We start from the raw sequence: 19,708 nt of genomic DNA, 5'->3' as shown, positions 1-19,708 counted from the left end.
GCCTAACAAAACAAAGCATAGGATAGCAAAACAAAACAAAGCATAGGATAGCAAAACAAAACAAAGCATAGGATAGCAAAACAAAACATAGCATAACAAAACATAGCATAACAAAACATAGCATAACAAAACATAGCATAACAAAACATAGCATAACAAAACATAGCATAACAAAACATAGCATAACAAAACATAGCATAACAAAACATAGCATAACAAAACATAGCATAACAAAACATAGCATAACAAAACATAGCATAACAAAACATAGCATAACAAAACATATCATAACAAAACATAGCAAAACAAAACATAGCAAAACAAAACATAGCATAACATAGCATACATAACAAAACAGCATGGCAAAGCATAGCAAAACAACATAGCATAACAAAACACAACAAAACATAGCATACCAAAACACAACATAGCATAACAAAACACAACATAGCATAACAAAACACAACATAGCATAACAAAACACAACATAGCATAACAAAACACAATATAGCATAACAAAACACAATATAGCATAACAAAACAAAGCTTAGCATAACAAAACAAAGCTTAGCATAACAAAACATAGCATAACAAAACATAGCAAAACAAAACATAGCAAAACAAAACATAGCAAGACATAGCATAATAAAAAACAAAGCATAGCATAACAAAGCATAGCAAAACACAACAAAGCATAGCAGAACAAAACACTACAAAACATAGCATAGCATAACAAAGCATAGGATAGCAAAACTAAACATAGCATAGCATAACTGACAAAACAAAGCATAGGATAGCAAAACAAACCCTAGCATAGCATAACACATAGCATACCATAATAAAACATAGCATAGCAAAACACAACAAAGCATAGCATAACAAAACACAACAAAACATAGCATAACAAAACAAAGCATAACAAAACAAAGCATAGCATAGTAAAACAAAACTTCGCATAACACAACATAACAAAACATAGCATAACATAACATAGCATAACATAACATAGCATAAAACATAGCAAAACAAAACATAGCATAGCATAACAAAGCATAGGATAGCAAAACTAAACATAGCATAGCATAACATAAAAAACAAAGCATAGGATAGCAAAACAAAACATAGCATAGCATAACACATAGCATACCATAATAAAACATAGCAAAACACAACAACACATAGCATAACAAAACATAGCATAACAAAACATAGCATACATAACAAAACATAGCATTGCAAAGCATAGCAAAACATAGCATAACAAAACACAACACATAGCAGAAACATAGCATAACATAACAAAACATAGCATAACATAACATAAAACATAGCATAACATAAAACATAGTATTGCAAAGCATAGCATAACAAAACACAACATAAAGCACAACATAGCGTAGCACAACAAAACACAACATAGCATAGCACAACAAAACACAACATAGCATAGCACAACAAAACATCATAGCATAGCACAACAAAACATCATAGCATAGCACAACAAAACATCATAGCATAACATAACAAAACAAAGCTTAGCATAGCATAACAAAATATAGCATAACAAAGCATAGCATAACAAAGCATAACAAAGCATAGCATAACAAAGCATAGCATAACAAAGCATAGCATAACAAAGCATAGCATAACACAACATAGCATAACACAACATAGCATAACACAACATAGCCTAACAAAACATAGCCTAAGAAAACATAGCATAACAAAACAAAGCATAGTATAATAAAACACAACAAAACATAGCATAGCATAACAAAACACAACATAGCATACATAACAAAACATAGAATTGCAAAGCATAGCAAAACATAGCATAGAAAACAAAACAGAACAAAACATAGCATAACAAAACACAACATAGCATAACAAAACACAACATAGCATAACAAAACAAATCTTAGCATAACAAAGCATAGCATAACAAATCTTAGCATAACAAAGCATAGCATAACAAAGCATAGCATAACAAAGCATAGCATAACAAAGCATCGCATTACAAAAAATATAACAAAACAGCACAACAAAGCATAGCATAATTAAAAACAAAGCATAGCATAATAAAAAACAAAGCATAGCAAAACACAACAAAACATACCATAGCATAACAAAACAACAAAACATAGCACAGCATAGCCTAACAAAACAAAGCATAGGATAGCAAAACAAAACATAGCGTATCATAACAAAACATATCATAACAAAACATAGCATAACAAAACATAGCATAACAAAACATAGCATAACAAAACATAGCATAACAAAACATAGCATAACAAAACATAGCATAACAAAACATAGCATAACAAAACATAGCATAGCAAAACATAGCATAGCAAAACATAGCATAACAAAACATAGCATAACAAAACATAGCATAACAAAACATGGCATAACAAAACATGGCATAACAAAACATAGCATAACAAAACATAGCATAACAAAACATAGCATAACAAAACATAGCAAAACAAAACAGCATAACATAGCATACATAACAAAACAGCATGGCAAAGCATAGCAAAACAACATAGCATAACAAAACACAACAAAACATAGCATAACAAAACACAATATAGCATAACAAAACAAAGCTTAGCATAACAAAACAAAGCTTAGCATAACAAAACAAAGCTTAGCATAACAAAACAAAGCTTAGCATAACAAAACATAGCATAACAAAATATAGCATAACAAAACATAGCATAGCAAAACATAGCATAGCAAAACATAGCATAATAAAAAACAAAGCATAGCATAATAAAAAACAAAGCATAGCATAACAAAGCATAGCAAAACACAACAAAGCATAGCATAACAAAACACAACAAAACATAGCATAACAAAGCATAGGATAGCAAAACTAAACATAGCATAGCATAACTGACAAAACAAAGCATAGGATAGCAAATCAAAACCTAGCATAGCATAACACATAGCATACCATAATAAAACATAGCATAGCAAAACACAACAAAGCATAGCATAACAAAACATAGCATAACAAAACATAGCATAACAAAACAAAGCATAACAAAACAAAGCATAACAAAACAAAACATAGCATAGTAAAACAAAACTTAGCATAACATAACACAACATAACAAAACATAGCATAACATAGCATAGCATAAAACATAGCAAAACAAAACATAGCATAGCATAACAAAGCATAGGATAGCAAAACTAAACATAGCATAACATAACAAAACAAAGCATAGGATAGCAAAACAAAACATAGCATAGCATAACACATAGCATACCATAATAAAACATAGCATAACAAAACACAACAACACATAGCATAACAAAATATAGCATAACAAAACATAGCATACATAACAAAACATAGCATTGCAAAGCATAGCAAAACATAGCATAACAAAACAGCATACATAACAAAACATAGCATTGCAAAGCATAGCAAAACATAGCATAACAAAACACAACACATAGCAGAAACATAGCATAACATAACAAAACATAGCATAACATAACATGAAACATAGCATAACAAAACAGCATACATAACAAAACATAGTATTGCAAAGCATAGCATAACAAAACAACATAAAGCACAACATAGCGTAGCACAACAAAACACAACATAGCATAGCACAACAAAACATAGCATAGCACAACAAAACATAGCATAGCACAACAAAACATCATAGCATAACATAACAAAACAAAGCTTAGCATAGCATAACAAAATATAGCATAACAAAGACTAGCATAACAAAGCATAACAAAGCATAGCATAACAAAGCATAGCATAACAAAGCATAGCATAACACAACATAGCCTAACAAAACATAACCTAACAAAACATAGCCTAAGAAAATATAGCATAACAAAACAAAGCATAGCATAATAAAACACAACAAAACATAGCATAGCATAACAAAACAGCAAAACGAAGCATAGCATAGCAAAACACAACAAAACATAGCATAACAAAACACAACAAAACATAGCATTACAACACAAAGAATAGGATAGCAAAACTAAACATAGCATACCAAAACAAAGCATAGGATAGCGAAACAAAACATAGCATAACAAAACACAACAACACATAGCATAACAAAACACAAAACATAGCATAGCTTAACAAAACACACAAAAAACATAGCATAGCAAAACAAAACATAATAGCATAGCAAAACATAGTATATCAAACACAACAAAACATAACATAGCATAGCATAGCAAAACATAGCATAGCATCTAAAACATAGCATAACATAGCATAGCATAACAAATCAAAGCATAGGATAGCAAAACATAGCATAGCATATAGCATCATCACCGCATCACTCAGGGGCACCACAACATCACTATGCTCTAACACAGCATCACTGAATGCCACAGCATCACCCGTCGCCACCACAACATCACTCATCGCCACCACAGCATCAATCTGTGCAACCATTCAACAACACCTGGTTCAAATATGTTCTCTCAATGTTTCAAGCTTTATTACAAATGTAACAAAAGGATGTTCATATTTCACTTCTGTTCTTGGATTGTCACAATATAATACACTGAACATAATCTTCACAAAAGTTATTTACAAAACTTTAAGCTATTGCCATTATAAATTACAATAACTTGTATTTAAGTATTAAAATTAAAAGCCATTGTTGTTTGTAATATCAATACATGTAAGTCACGTAAATACAACGCATATTGCATTACGAATGCTATAGATGTCACATTTGAGAAAGTTATAAATATTAGCATTTTAAATGACAAAGCTATTCATTTCGCGATTTTCAAAAACAAAACAAATAAAAATGTTGTCATTTACAATACCAATAGCTCAAACTTTCTTAATTCGAGACCTATTGCATTGCAAATGCTTGTTTCTTTGGCCGCCGTAGTTTTTGGCGTCGAACTTTTCTGCTCCAAAGATTCACTCTTCAGTAGCAAGGGGATGGCAACGACGACATGCATCGACGCAGAAGGTTTCGGTTTGGCACCGGCATGAGCCCGACTTGATCATGAACCGGCAGGCTTTGCCTCATGTTTCGCGCAGGCCAGAGGGTGGGGCAACCTAAACTTTTTTACTATGCAGTCCTTGGCCCAAGGAAGGGCCAGAGCCTTTTTCTTTGGCAAGTGTTGGGGCAGGAAGGTATCTGTACTCACGGTACGCTGACCCGGGGTTACTTGCTTCTGGTCTTCCATGTCAGAGTCTGCCTCGGAGATGTGTTCTGCTTCCTCTTCGGCTCCTTGCGCATGGAACTCTTCACTGAAGAGGTCCCGTGCAGAGCCGCTTTGTTGTTGCATTTCGTGATGTCGAGCCCGACGATCACGGAGCGTCTTCTTAGATTGAAATGATCTGCACGCATCGCAGTCCTGTTTGTCGTGTTCCGGGGATAGACACAAATTGCACACTTCGTGCAATTCGGTGCGCTGAAACTTAGCGCGACACCGGGGACAGAATTTGAATGAAGTCCGTTCCATCGACTACTAGCAAGCCGGACGAGGGTAAGCCCAATGGCCCTCCAAGAGTTTTCCGATCGATGATGGAGTCGAAACGATACGTGTAGAATGGAAAACGCAATCGAGAAACAATACTGTTGAGGGTAGTGGATTGCGCTTGAGGGGAACCTGAGAATTGGTGTAGAACCTGAGCGCTGCAATCCACATATAAACCCAATGGCGGAAAAAAACAATCCAACAATGGAGTCGATGCCCATGCGCACGAACACTGAAAGGAGGAGTCACCTACCTCGTGACTGGGAAAGACCTCTTCGAAGAAAAAAAGTGCAAACATCAGGACCCAACACTAGATAGGCTATGCAAAGCATGTGATCTACAGCTCACATGCCTCGAACATATACATACATACACACACACACACACACGCGCACACACACTTAGAAGACAGTATCTCCATGCAGTTTCAACTATAATAAATTGCTGGTCAAATAGGTTTTCTTCTTTATCCACCTTCTCTGTATGTAATTTACACTGTCTTTTGTTAATGCTTCTTTCATTCTAGAACCCTGCTTAAATTAGGGAAGCCCATCGACAGGTCAGGTAATTAATGTAAGCATGTGGACCAATTTTCCTTCACTTTTTAAGATAGAAGCTTATTTTGTCAGTGTGGGTGAGTCCTCCAGCAGTCCTAGTTCTGTTCTCCACGGATGATCTGAGGGAGGCATTACTAATGAGTTCCTACAGAGTCTCCTACCTTCAGAGTGAATATGGATCGCAAGTCAATCTGAAAGATCTACGTTTCAGTCATTTTTACCACAGGAAGTGTATGTTGCATTTTTAAGGTCAGAGTGTCGTGCCACCTTTCGTGGGTCTTGCGCTGTCCCAGAGGAGAAATGAATAGCAAGGAAGGGTAATACCGCATTTTGCAAATATATGGTCTTATCATGCCATATGCTTTTGTTTTCCTCCTTGATTTCCAGGCTACTTTTGTTGATTTCCCTCATACTCCTATTGTGTTAGATTGACAACTGCTGTCTAGGGATAAATTCAACTGGGATGATATCCTCTGAGCTGATCTGTGATAGGGGAGGAAGAGCCGTCAGCATTTTAGGAATCGTATTCTCATTTACCTACACTGTTCTAATTGGGAGAAGAGAATCAAGATATGCTTGACTGGTTTGTCTCCATTCCCTCTGTCCAGAGCTGCATCCTGAGCTTTAGCATCTGTTTACACTTTTCTAATATTAATGTGAGAGCCACAGAAAAATCTCTTTCCTTTTGTGAGGTGTTGTCCAGGAGTTCCTCGAATGGCATTTCTTGATGTCTCGGTGCATTCTAATGTTTATTTTGAGTTGTTTATAAGACTGGGGCAATAACACTAGTTTAGTTTGTCCCTCAGATTGCTTCATACTGTCTCAATGCCACTCAGTCTCACCCACTGCCCTAGGGTAATCAATGTTGGGAATGCGTGATATTTGTTTATTGCCCCCGATTGCTGCATGCTCCAATTGTAAATCAGCCAATTTGCAAAAACTGAGTACTTAGCCAAGATTGTGACTGTTGTGTACTCAACTGGTAAGTCACCAAGACAGACATCGTGTAAAATTCAGTGCATGATCAGATCAGTGCCTGCACTTTCCCTATTGCATTGTACAATTTGATATTTTACATATGTTTTCTTAACATTCATTTTTAGTTTTATTGGATCCATCTATGTCTACGACTGGTAGAGCATAAGCTTTGGGCTTGGCAAATCTTTGATTAGTCTAGTCATTGGTAGCTTAAATTCTACTGTTGATAGTTCGTGGTGCCCAGAACCCTGATTTTGTACTCCTGTGGGTCTATTTCTGACCGGCAGAAAGCCATATTGTTAGATGGACCTAATATTGCTACCTTGGTCTCCGTCGCCCTTTTTTGGATGAATTGCAAAAAAATTATTTACAGTTTAGCCTGTTTTTCTCCTAACAGTTTCTTGAGTTTCTTTCCGTTTTTAAAGCACGTTTCAAAGGGAGAATCTGCTCAGACTACTGTGAACCAAGTTTCTTCAATGGTAAGACATTTTAGTCATCCCAGGGTTATTAAATGATTCATGCTGCCCTTTTGAATAATCAACACCTTACTTACTTGCCCGCAACTGGCGTTGATTATTCAGTTGGCTTCTCAGGCCTTTCGTTGAAGTCACTTGAATCGGAAGACTTCAATGACCAGGGATGTATTGTTAGATAGGTTGTCTGCTAATTGCAGACATGTTTTGGAAGGTGTAAAACAGGACTTGCATTAAATCAAAAACATAAGCTGTTTACACACTTACATTTAAAAAGGATAACATTAACATAAGAGGCTGCAGTCAGGCTGCATGCTATCAAATTGGGGAAGTTCTAAAAACCGAAACTCTCAAAATCTGGTTAGGTAGAAATTTATTTTTTGAGCATACCTAACAAAGGACATAAAACATCATTACACATGACATTTTTGTTTACATGTTGAAAAACCGACTGTTCAGATGTTGTCATTTTCCTGTTCATTCAGAAGCCAGATTTTTTTTTAAATGGTCTTAATCTCCTTCCTGTAGATGAGCTCCTGTCACTCACCAGATAATTGGTTTCTTTCACACCAAGTCCCATTTGAGTATAGGCGCTCCACAACCACTATTCAAAGCTTTTCCGAGACAAAGCCTTGCTGCCTGTCACTGTCCTTGTTAATAGACAAAGCAAGACCAACAGCCATCTGTCAAGGAAGTTCCTGACGCAGGGCTTATCTGAATTCCTACAAATGAAAACCGAGGATTGGTGTTTGGGTAACTAGTCTGCAGATCTGAATTTTTAATCTTCAGGTATTTTGTACATTAGGGACTTAGCTGTTATTGCGTGAAACTCTTTTGAAAGACAGCATTTTGCCCAAAAACTATTCACTTTTAAACAGAGGAGGCATTGCTTTGCTCAGCTAAACGGTCCTCAATTAGGAGTTGGTCTCTACATCAGAGTTTCTTGATGATTGTGTTCTTTTAATCATTAAAGTGTTTTCTTCTGAACTAAATTGGTTTGTACATTTAATCTTATTCATATCATACCTGTAATGAAGTTTGGGAATGACTGTTCAGATATCACAGCAATGCTATTGTAGAGGCCCCCCCCCCCACACACACACACACACAGAGCCCCCCCCCACAAACACACACACCCAGACACACAGAGCCCCCCCACACACACACACAGAGCCCCACACACAAAGAGCCCCCCCCCACACACACACACAAAGAGCCCCCCCCCACACACAGAGCCCCCCCCCCCACACACACACAGAGCCCCACACACACAGAGCCCCCCCCCCACACACACAGAGCCCCCCCCCACACACACACAGAGCCCCCCCACACACAGAGCCCCCCCCACACACCCACACAGAGCCCCACACACACCCACACAGAGCCCCACACACACCCACACAGAGCCCCACGCCCCACACACACACAGAGCCCCACACACACAGAGATCCACACACCCACACAGAGCCCCACACACACAGAGCCCCACACACACAGAGCCCCACACACACAGAGCCCCACACACACAGAGCCCCACACACACAGAGTCCCCCCCCACACACACAGAGTCCCCCCCCACACACACACAGAGCCCCACACACACCCACACAGAGCCCCACACACACCCACACAGAGCCCCACACACACACACACAGAGCCCCACACACACACACACAGAGCCCCACACACACCCCCACAGAGCCCCACACACACCCACACAGAGCCCCACACACACCCACACAGAGCCCCCCACACACACACAGAGCCCCACACACACAGAGAGATCCACACACACACACAGAGCCCCACACACACACAGAGCCCCACACACACAGAGCCCCACACACACAGAGCCCCACACACACAGAGCCCCACACACACAGAGCCCCACACACACACAGCCCCACACACACAGAGCCCCACACACACAGGGCCCCCCACACACACACAGAGCCCCCCACACACACACAGAGCCCCCCACACACACACAGAGCCCCCCCCCACACACACAGAGCCCCCCACACACAGAGCCCCACACACACAGAGCCACACACACAGAGCCCCACACACACAGAGCCCCACACACACAGAGCCCCACACACACAGAGCCCCACACACACAGAGCCCCACACACACAGAGCCCCACACACACAGAGCCCCACACACACACAGAGCCCCCACACACACAGAGCCACACACACAGAGCCACACACACACAGAGCCACACACACACAGAGCCACACACACACAGAGCCCCATACACACACACAGAGCCCCACACACACACACACAGAGCCCCCCCCACACACACAGAGCCCCCCCCCCACACACAGAGCCCCCCCCACACACACAGAGCCCCACACACACAGAGCCCCACACACACAGAGCCCCACACACACAGAGCCCCACACACACAGAGCCCCACACACACAGAGCCCCACACACACAGAGCCCCACACACACAGAGCCCCACACACACAGAGCCCCACACACACAGAGCCCCACACACACACACAGAGCCACACACACACACACACACACAGAGAGCCACACACACACACACAGAGCCACACACACAGAGCCCCACACACACACAGAGCCACACACACAGAGCCCCACACACACACAGAGCCCCCCACACACACACACCGAGCCCCACACACACACACACCGAGCCCCACACACACACACACCGAGCCCCACACACACACACACCGAGCCCCACACACACACACACCGAGCCCCACACACACCGAGCCCCACACACACACACACCGAGCCCCACACACACACACACCGAGCCCCACACACACACACACCGAGCCCCACACACACACACACCGAGCCCCACACACACCGAGCCCCACACACACCGAGCCCCACACACACCGAGCCCCACACACACACACACCGAGCCCCACACACACACACACACCGAGCCCCACACACACACCGAGCCCCACACACACACACACCGAGCCCCACACACACACACACCGAGCCCCACACACACACACACCGAGCCCCACACACACACACACCGAGCCCCACACACACAGAGCCCCACACACACAGAGCCCCACACACACAGAGCCCCACACACACAGAGCCACACACACACAGAGCCCCACACACACACACACAGAGCCCCACACACAGAGCCCCCCACACACACACAGAGCCCCCCACACACACACAGAGCCCCCCACACACACACAGAGCCCCACACACACACACACAGAGCCCCACACACACACACAGAGCCCCCACACACACACAGAGCCCCACACACACACACAGAGCCCCACACACACACACAGAGCCCCACACACACACACAGAGCCCCACACACACACACACAGAGCCCCACACACACACACACACAGAGCCCCACACACACACACACACAGAGCCCCACACACACACACACAGAGCCCCACACACACACACAGAGCCCCCCCACACACACACAGAGCCCCACACACACACACACACAGAGCCCCCCACACACAGAGCCCCCCACACACAGAGCCCCCCACACACACCGAGCCCCACACACACACACACCGAGCCCCACACACACACACACCGAGCCCCACACACACACACACCGAGCCCCACACACACACACACCGAGCCCCACACACACACACACCGAGCCCCCACACACACCGAGCCCCACACACACCGAGCCCCACACACACCGAGCCCCACACACACCGAGCCCCACACACACCGAGCCCCACACACACACACACCGAGCCCCACACACACACACACCGAGCCCCACACACACACACACCGAGCCCCACACACACAGAGCCCCACACACACAGAGCCCCACACACACAGAGCCCCACACACACAGAGCCACACACACACAGAGCCCCACACACACACAGAGCCCCACACACACACACACACAGAGCCCCACACACACACACAGAGCCCCCCACACAGAGCCCCCCACACACACACAGAGCCCCCCACACACACACAGAGCCCCCCACACACACACAGAGCCCCCCACACACACACAGAGCCCCACACACACACACAGAGCCCCACACACACACACAGAGCCCCCCCCACACACACAGAGCCCCACACACACACACAGAGCCACACACACACACACACAGAGCCCCACACACACACACACAGAGCCCCACACACACACACACAGAGCCCCACACACACACACACAGAGCCCCACACACACACACAGAGCCCCCCACACACACACAGAGCCCCACACACACACACACACACACACAGAGCCCCCCACACACAGAGCCCCCCACACACAGAGCCCCCCCACACACACAGAGCCCCCCCACACACACACAGAGCCCCCCCCACACACACACACAGAGCCCCCCCCACACACAGAGCTCCACACACACAGAGCTCCACACACACAGAGCCCCACACACATAGAGCTCCACACACACACAGAGCCCCCCTCCACACACACACAGAGCCCCCCTCCACACACACACAGAGCCCCCCCCACACACACAGAGCCCCCCCCACACACACAGAGCCCCCCCCACACACACAGAGCCCCCCCCCCACACACACACAGAGCCCCCCCCACACACACACAGAGCCCCCCCCACACAGAGCCCCACACACACACAGAGCCCCACACACACACAGAGCCCCACACACACACAGAGCCCACACACACACACAGAGCCCCACACACACACAGAGCCCCACACACACACAGAGCCCCACACACACACAGAGCCCCACACACACACAGAGCCACACACACACACACAGAGCCCCCCCCACACACACACAGAGCCCCCCACACACACACAGAGCCCCCCCACACACACACAGAGCCCCCCACACACACACACAGAGCCCCCCACACACACACACAGAGCCCCCCACACACACACACAGAGCCCCCCACACACACAGAGCCCCCCACACACAGAGCCCCACACACACAGAGCCCCACACACACAGAGCCCCACACACACAGAGCCCCACACACACAGAGCCCCACACACACACACAGAGCCCCACACACACACAGAGCCCCACACACACACAGAGCCCCACACACACACAGAGCCCCACACACACACAGAGCCCCACACACACACAGAGCCACACACAAACACAGAGCCCCCCACACACACACAGAGCCCCCCCACACACACACAGAGCCCCCCCACACACACACAGAGCCCCCCCACACACACACAGAGCCCCCCCACACACACACAGAGCCCCCCACACACACACAGAGCCCCCCACACACACACAGAGCCCCCAACACACACACACAGAGCCCCCCCACACACACAGAGCCCCCACACACAGAGCCCCCCACACACACAGAGCCCCACACACACAGAGCCCCACACACACAGAGCCCCACACACACAGAGCCCCACACACACAGAGCCCCACACACACAGAGCCCACACACACACACAGAGCCCCACACACACACACAGAGCCCCACACACAGAGCCCCCCACACACACACAGAGCCCCACACACACACACAGAGCCCCCCACACACACAGAGCCCCACACACACACACAGAGCCCCACACACACAGAGCCCCACACACACACACACAGAGCCCCACACACACACAGAGCCCCCCCACACACACAGAGCCCCACACACACACACACACAGAGCCCCCCACACACAGAGCCCCACACACACAGAGCCCCCCCACACACACACAGAGCCCCCCCACACACACACAGAGCCCCACACACACAGAGCCCCACACACACAGAGCCCCACACACACAGAGCCCCACACACACAGAGCCCCCCTCCACACACACACAGAGCCCCCCTCCACACACACACAGAGCCCCCCTCCACACACACACAGAGCCCCCCCACACACACAGAGCCCCCCCCACACACACAGAGCCCCCCACACACACAGAGCCCCCCACACACACAGAGCCCCCCACACACACAGAGCCCCCCACACACACAGAGCCCCACACACACACAGAGCCCCACACACACACAGAGCCCCACACACACACAGAGCCCCACACACACACAGAGCCCCACACACACACAGAGCCCCACACACACACAGAGCCCCACACCCACACAGAGCCCCCCACACACACAGAGCCCCCCACACACACAGAGCCACACACACACACAGAGCCACACACACACACAGAGCCCCCCCACACACACACAGAGCCCCCCCACACACACACAGAGCCCCCCCACACACACAGAGCCCCCCACACACACAGAGCCCCCCCCACACACAGACCCCCCCCCACACACACAGAGCCCCCCCACACACACAGAGCCCCCCCACACACACAGAGCCCCCCCACACACAGAGCCCCCCCACACACACAGAGCCCCCCCACACACACAGAGCACCCCCACACACACACAGAGCCCCCCCCACACACACAGAGCCCCCCCACACACACAGAGCCCCCCACACACACAGAGCCCCCCACACACACAGAGCCCCCCACACACAGAGCCCCCCCCACACACAGAGCCCCCCCACACACAGAGCCCCCCCACACACACACACAGAGCCCCCCCACACACACACACAGAGCCCCCCCACACACACACACACACAGAGCCCCCCCCACACACACAGAGCCCCCCCCACACACACAGAGCCCCCCACACACACACAGAGCCCCCCACACACACACAGAGCCCCCCACACACACACAGAGCCCCCCCCACACACACAGAGCCCCCCACACACACACAGAGCCCCCCACACACACTGTTAGAAATGGGATCCCTGGCTGGCCAGGGCTTGCGCCAAAGTCAGTCAGAGACCACCACTCCTAAGTCAGGGCAAGGGAGTTACACGCCAAGATAACCTCTGCTCACCCTCTAGGTAACGTGGCGCGAGCAGCAAGGCTAAACTTGGAGGCTATGTAGGTTAAGTGTTTGCGCGCGCACCCAGCAACAACACCCAAGGCCCACCACAAAGGAAACTCCACACAAGGTTATATATAAAAATAGCCTTTGTATTATACCAGAACACATTAGATAAAACACATACTTTACAATGTGCCAACAGGCACGGGCAGAATTTCCAGGGGATATGTACAAGACAGGGCCACCTGGACCGCTGTCAGGAATAAGCACTTGGTAAAGAAATAGCACTTTTAGAACATAGAACACAATACTTATAGGCCTAGAACTTAGACCATAGAGCCTAACGGACAGTACCTCCCGTCCTGGTTGCGCGGGATAATGCGAGTGACCTCCTTAGTAAACTTGAGCGGGCGGCCGGCTAGCTACAAGCGTTTCTCTGGGGCGACCAATGTGTGCGGCTCAGAAGAGGAGGGGGAGGCAGGATGCGGGCGACCCAGCGAAGCGGCGCGGCTCAGGGGAGAGCGGCGCAGCTCGAGGCTTGGGCGGGCTGCGGGCACGAGCTGCCGAGTGGAGTGAGCGAGGCACACTTCAGCGAGGCCCCAGGGGCCCAAGAGAGATCAGACAAGTCCCAGCAATTTGTCAGAGAAGGCACAAATAGAGTCCACTGGTCCTGGGACTCTGGTCAGGGGGCGAGCTCAGTATCAAGCCCTTGGAGATAGTTAAACACCAAATAAACATGTAGCACACAACCAGTAACGAATATGCTACTTACCAGTATGCATCTGTTCTTGGCATGTAGGGCTGCTGACATTCATATCTGTGCATAGATCGCCGCCTAGTGTTGGGTCCGGATGATCGGACATTGTTGTCCTGGAAGAGTCTTCGAAGTATCACGAGATAGGTGGCTCCTCCGCTGGACTACAGTGCGCATGGGCATCGACTCCATCCCCAGATTGTTTTTAGCCATTGCGGCAAAGATGGAGTGTAACACCGTGAGTGATGACCATGCTAAGAGTAAATTGGAGTGCTGCAGCCGCTACAGGCTCCGGGGAGGAGGGCGGGCGATATGAATGTCAGCAGCCCTACATACCAAGAACAGATGCATACTGGTAAGTAGCATATTCGGTTTGAGGCATGTGGGCTGCTGAATTCATATATGTGCATATAATACATAGCAGTACCTCCATTAGCGGCGGCCGCCTGTACCAGCTGCAGCAGTCTGAAAAAGTGTTTTTAGAACAGCCTGCCCTACAGCTGCCTGCTGTTTGGAGTGCACATCTACACAGTAGTGTTTTGTAAATGTGTGTGTGGTAGACCATGTGGCTGCTCTACATATGTCTTCTAAAGGAATATTTCCAAGGAAAGCCATGGAGGCCCCCAACTTTCGGGTGGAGTGGGCCCGTAGGGGGACCTTTAAAGTGCGCTTGGCTTTTTCATAGCAGATTTGAATGCACTTAACGATCCACCTGGCTATACCTGGTTTGGAAATGGGGTTGCCCTTGTGTTGCGGCGAAAAGGCAACAAACAGCTGTTTAGTTTTCCGAAAATCCTTGGTCCTATCAATGTAGTACATTAAAGCCCTCTTGACGTCTAGTGTGTGGAGCATCCTCTCCGCCACTGACTCAGGATTTTGGAAGAACACAGGCACTTCAATAGTCTGATTGATATGGAACTGTGAAACTACCATAGGAAGAAATTTAGGGTTAGTGCGAAGCACCACCCTGTTGGAATGAATTTGTATAAATGGCTCGTGGATATTTAGTGCCTGGAGCTCACTAACGCGTCTCAGTGATGTAATCGCTATCAGGAAAGCCACTTTCCATGTCAGGAACTGAATCTCGCAGGAATGTAGAGGCTCAAAAGGTGGTCCCATCAGTCTGGTGAGGAGCACATTTAGGTTCCATTCAGGAGCTGGTGGGGTATGGCGGGGAATGACTCGTTTGAGTCCTTCCAGAAAAGCTCTAATGGCAGGCACTCTGAAAAGGGAGAGATGCTGCCTGTTTTGTAGATAAGCCGCTAGTGCGGACAGATGTATACGAATGGGAGCATAGGCCAGATTGCATTTGTATAGATGTAACAGATAACAAATTATGTTGTGAGTAGACGCGTCTAGCGGGTTGATGTTGTGGTCTGCACAATAATTGACAAACCGCTTCCATTTTGCCGCATAGCATGCTCTGGTGGTGGGCTTCCTTGCCTCTCTTATGATATCCATACAGTCGGGAGGCAAGTCGAGGTAGCCAAATTCAAAGACCTGAGAAGCCAGATCGCCAGGTTGAGCGGTTGCGGATCTGGGTGCTGAATGTCGCCATGGCTCTGCGTCAAAAGCCTGGGTGTGAGGTGCAGCCTTTGATGCGGTACCACGGATAGTTCTAGAAACGTGGTGTACCATGGTTGGCGTGCCCACGTCGGAGCAACCAGGATGAGTGTCATCGAGTGTTGCTTCAGCTTGCGTGCCACCAGCGGTATTAGAGGTGCTGGGGGAAAAGCGTACGCAAATCTGCCTGACCAGTTCATCCATATCCCATTGCCCTGCGACTGTGGGTGTGGGAACCTGGCAGCAAAGCTTTGGCGTCTCGTTTGTGGCGAACAGGTCTATCTCTGGATGACCCCACTGCTGGAAGTACGGCTGGAGTACTGATGGATGCAACTCCCACTCGTGCATTTGGTGGCTGTACCTGCTGAGCAAGTCCGCCATCTGATTGTCCTTGCCTGGGAGGTGTTCCGCCATGAGGAAGATGTTCCTTTGAATGGCCCACTTCCACATGCTCTGAGCCAGATGAGACAACTGTGGAGAGTGTTTACCTCCCTGCTTCTGAATGTAGTTCATGGCCGTCATGTTGTCCGTCCGGATCAACACGACCTTGTTGTACAGATGTACTTTGAATGCTTTCATCGCCAAGAAGATAGTCATCAGCTCTAGAAGGTTGATGTGCATCCTCTTTTGCTGTGTTGTCAAAAGTCCCTGCACTGTGTAGTGGAGTACATGAGCTCCCCAACCCTGGAGAGATTCGTCCGTTGTCAGAATGATCTGTGGCACAGGCTCCTGGAACGGTCGTCCCTTGCAAAGGTTTTGTGGATTCCACCAATGCAGAGAGTTGTATGCACGACCGGTCACCAACACTAGGTCTTTCAACTGTCCGTGAGCCTGATTCCACTGACGTGTTAAGCACTCCTGAAGCGGACGCATATGTAGTCTCGCGTGCGGGACTATGAAGATGCAGGAGGCCATCATGCCTATCAACTGCATGAACACTCGTGCCTGAAGCGAGTGTTGAGGTCTGAATTTCTGTATCAGCAATTGCATGCTGTTGATCCTCACTGAATTTAGCTGTGCTTTGGCTGCCAGAGTGTCTATTGTCGCGCCCAGATACTGCTGTATGTGGGCGGGCTGCAGGTGGGACTTTGGGTAATTCAGTGAGAATCCCAGATCGTGAAGGTGAATGGTAAGGGACATATGGGCGGCACACTGCCGGGCCGACTTTGCCTGGATAAGCCAGTCGTCCAGATAAGGGTAGACGTGAATGTTTTGTCTCTGTAGGCGTGCAGCCACTGTCGCCAGGCACTTTGTAAACACCCTGGGTGCCGTCGTCACTCCGAAAGGGAGGACCTTGAATTGGTAATGCTGATTCTGAATGGTGAATCTGAGGTATTTTCTGTGTGACGGGTGTAGCGGAATATGAAAGTATGCATCCTTCAGATCCAACGTTGCGAGGAAATCTCCCGACTGAGCAACGGTAGAACCTGCTGCAATGTTAGCATGTGAAAGTGTTCTGATAGAATGTACTGATTGAGGGGTCTGAGGTCCAGTATGGGTCTGAGGGACCCGTCCTTTTTTGGGATCAAGAAGTACAGTGAGTAAACTCCTGTGTCTCTTTCTTCCAGAGGCACGAGCTCGATTGATCCTTTTTGCAGCATGACGAGTACCTCCTGCTGCAATAAGTGCAAATGCTCTGTGGACATAGGACGGTGTCTTGGGGGTATGTTGGGTGGAGTGGATGTTAACTCCAGACAATAACCGTACTGGATAAGCTTTGTGACCCACCTGTCTGTGGTGATGGACTTCCAGACTGGCAGGAACTGTTGGAGTCTCCCCCCGACCGGTGTTGTATGGTCGGGGGGCAGTGACAAGGCGTCACTGTTTGTTAGTGGCAGAGGACCTGGAGTTGTTGTTTCCACGACCTCTGCCCTTGGCGCTGTTTCCACGATAGCCACCTCTACTTTGTTTGGTGTAGGTGGTTTGCGTGCCACCTTTATTGTACTGTGTTTGCTGGGACAGCAGGCCTCTGGAAACACCTCTATTGCCGGAGCGACGAAAAGAACCACCCCTGAACTGCTGCGACTGGAGAGCCCCCATAGACTTTGCAGTCTGTGTCCTTCTTGATTTTCTCCAAGGTGGTGTCCACCTCTGGGCCAAATAAATGATCAGAGTTTACTGGCTGATTTAGAATGGTGGTCTGTATCTCTGGCTTGAACCCGGAGATTCTGAGCCAGGCATGTCGCCTCAACATGACACTAGTGTTAACGGCTCTGGACGCGGTGTCTGCTGTGTCCAGTGCACATTTGATAGAAGCATTTGAGATGAGCTTCCCTTCCTGTATGAGCATCTTTGCTGCCTCCTTATATTCGTCAGGTAGGTGTTGTAACAGGGTCTCCAGTGTGTCGTAATGGGCCCTGACATACCTGGCTAAGAGTGCCTGAGTGTTTGAAATGCGCCAGATGTTGGCCGCTCGAGCTGCCACCCTTTTCCCCGATGCCTCTAGCACCTTAGATTCTTTATCAGGGGGTGGAGCATCATCCGTTGTTTGTGAGTTAGCCCTCTTCCGGGCATTAGAAACAACCAGAGAGTCCAGGGGCAACTGTCCCTTAATGTAGGTAGGGTCCCCAGCCGCCGGCTTGTACTTTTTTTCAATTCTGGGGTTTATCACCGTGGCCCTTGTAGGCGCCTTAAATATCTCCCCAGCATGTTTCAAGACACCCTTCAGCATAGGCAGAGTCTTGACAGTCCTCTCTGAGGTGGAAAAGGTGTCAAACAGAAAATTCACTTCAATAGGGTCAGCATGGAGCTGGACATCATGGTTCTTGGCTGCCCTTTCAATAAGCGCATTAAACGCCGCTGAATCCTCAGTAGGCGATGTTTTTACAGCATACACTTGAGTGTCCGCGGCAGTGTGTGGATCCCCTGGGTCAGCAGCATCTGCCCAGGGTTCATTATGATCTTCTGGATCAGTGTCCACAGGATAGTTGTACTCCTCATCATCACCTTCCCCTGTTTCAACATCCGAATAAGTGGGCGAGACATCCTGGCCACGTGGAGATATA

The 19,708-nt window shown here is 47.9% G+C and overlaps 1 protein-coding gene across 1 annotated transcript in view; it reads right to left on the bottom strand.

Annotated features, from left to right (window-relative positions):
* Positions 1 to 19,708, bottom strand: part of LOC147747734 (uncharacterized) — a 319,281-nt gene that overhangs the window by 219,286 nt on the left and 80,287 nt on the right. The gene's annotated exons all lie outside the window — the stretch shown is intronic.

This window comes from Lissotriton vulgaris, chromosome 1_1 (genome assembly GCF_964263255.1).
Source record: "Lissotriton vulgaris chromosome 1_1, aLisVul1.2, whole genome shotgun sequence".
Taxonomy (NCBI): Eukaryota; Metazoa; Chordata; class Amphibia; order Caudata; family Salamandridae; genus Lissotriton; species Lissotriton vulgaris.
This window is presented reverse-complemented; position numbering and strand designations above follow the sequence as displayed.